The following is a 2,675-nucleotide window of genomic DNA, read 5'->3' as shown; positions in this document are numbered from 1 at the left end:
AAATTAAAACAAGAGTAAATATTGATTTAACTTCCCTCCTCCCACTCCAGACATGTGCTTGAAATGCTGCTGCATGGTAACATCATTCACATCCCACTTTACTCAGCTCCCTTGAAGGTCTCCCTTTCAAAACTTTAATCTTAATATTTTGACCCTCATTTGTCCCCCAAGCTATTTCCCTCATTTGCCTGCAGACACAGTTCCCCCCATCAGTTCTCCATGTCTCCCACTGACACTTGCTCTCATTGCTCTTTGCTGCAAAAATCTGTGCTGTGAACACAGTTTGACATTTCCTGACATTTCATGAACTAATTACACTACAAATAATTAAGCATGTTCACATCTGTAACAAACGAAGGCAAAATGGTTGTCAGCAACTGTGATTGATGACCTCCCTGAGACTTTATCTGATGAGATTCTTCCCCACTATAGGCAGAACCTGGATGCCACTGTGTTTGCAATAATGCCTTCAGCCCTTTTCATCAGATCAAACCAATGAGATGCTTGAAGAAAAGGATGGGAAAATTAATGACTACAATGAAATATTTGCATTTTTTCCAGGCTTGGAAAAAACAATGAACAAGAGATGTGACAACCTCAATTATTTGGTGATGCTAAGAGCTCCGAGACAGCTCCTGCTGGAAAGAGCTGTTGGGAAGCCTGGGGGTGTCAAGTCGGCTAGAAAAATGGCAGGTGACAAGGACAACACTTTTTTTTTTTTAATGCTACCCAGACCCACATAGCTTAGTTAAAAAGACAAATTGCAGCCTTGTGTTTCTTCTTTAGGGAGGGGGAATATGTCACCTTTGAAACACAACCTTCTTTGAATGCGGAGCTGGAGTAAAAATTATATTGGTAAAGGTTGTCTCCTCCAGAGACAACATAAACAAATATAATTCACTGGTGCTAATGCTCTTTAAAGGGAAGAAAAACAGCACAGTCAATATCCTCTGCGCTATAGTCAGTGATGGAAAAATACATCTATATGTGTATTTGTATGATATATGTATACAAATAAATATGTATGCAAAAAAATTTAAAGTTTATGTGCATGTGTGTGTGCATGTGTGTATGGAAATTTTACAACACATGGATAAACAGATTAAACATGACACTCTGAACTACTCTGCAGTATGAGGATAATTTTACACATATACAGACTGCCTGAGAGCAACCAAAATGCTCTTCATCCCGAAAGAAAATAAAAAAAGAGGGAAGAAAATCCCAACCCTTGAAAATGAGGAGTACATATGATTATAATATCTACATTTGTGAGAGCTGCTGTGCTGCTGTGTTTCCAAGTCCTTTGAAAACAAAGAGTAAAATGAAAAGGAAACAACCTCTGGTGCACTACAGCATTTTGCTTTTTCAAGACCATACTAACAGTATTCTTAGACTAATAATAATAATAAGGGATATGAGAACAGTTCAGCAAACAAGAACTAGGAGAGCTGAATAGTAGCCGGGACACAGGGCTGGAAACCAGGGACTCTTTACTTCTGCTTCTCTCTGATGCTGAAAACACTTAAACAAACTTCAGCTGCCCTATGTATTAAAAATAGAAAAAAAAAAAAAAAATATATATATATATTCTAGGGTAATAATGCTCACCTGTCTCACCAGACTATTACAAGGGTTAATTAACACTCTCAATGTGTTTTGAGCATCTTGGGTGTCACAAGGGTGTCAATTACGATTCCTCCAGACCTTCTGGTGAGCGATGAATGCTGTGCCTGAGACTCCATCCCTATGGAGAGGGTGTTTCCCCCAGGACAGCCCTGGGAGTTACTGGCTGCCCATGGAGCAGCAAGAGGGCTCGATAAAGAGGGGTGCAGCATCAAGAAGCAATGGCTAATGCAGCTGCCAAGAGGACATACAGGAGCAAACTCTAACTTTTCCTGAAGGCCAAGTTGCAATGTATCTTCACATCAGGAGGAAAAACGTGTATTTAAAAGCCCTAAAACTCATTCTGCTAATTGGTAAGTGTGCTGCATCTTCCTTGCTCCGTGCCTCGCCTGTGATATGACAGTTGCCACGGTAACTGTTTATTTCTATCGAATTACAAAACAAACACAGTCAAAGAAAACCAATATTCCTTTTCCTAAGAGCTTTCTGCCTGGAGTCCCTTATCCCTTTATTCTGCATTTTTACTTTTAACTCGTCCATAAGGAAGCATTACTTCCTTTTTGTGTTATTAGTTATACTAATACCCCAGGTATGTTACAACAAACCCATAAAATGACTAATTACAGTGTATTTTAGAAGCAGAAGACACTTGTTGTATTTTTGTGATTTGATGCAGTGCATGGGTTGAGTCAAGTCTTGGGAAAAGGCTGGTGGCAGGTCCCACCACTCTCAGGCATGAGGTAAGAGCCTTGGCTTAGCCCGCAGGAGGTCTAGACCCTGCAGATGGATTTGGGATGCCCAATGCAACAAGCTGTCCACATCCACTAAACTTTATACTTTGATCTTGCTGCTACTACAGCCTTCTGAGGCTTTATAAATCATGTTCTGAGCTTCCAGGGTTATGGGGAAGGAAATGTGGTCACCTCTGCAAACCATTGTGAGACTACAAAGAAAAGGGTGCTTTGTCTATTCAGTGCTGTCACCACTATTGCGGGAGGAAATCAAAATCATTTAGGTTGAATTTTGTGCCCAGGTAAAAACAGAAACCG

The sequence above is a fragment of the Aphelocoma coerulescens genome, chromosome 11 (genome assembly GCF_041296385.1).
Source record: "Aphelocoma coerulescens isolate FSJ_1873_10779 chromosome 11, UR_Acoe_1.0, whole genome shotgun sequence".
NCBI lineage: Eukaryota > Metazoa > Chordata > Aves > Passeriformes > Corvidae > Aphelocoma > Aphelocoma coerulescens.
Note: the sequence above shows the minus strand (reverse complement) of the source record.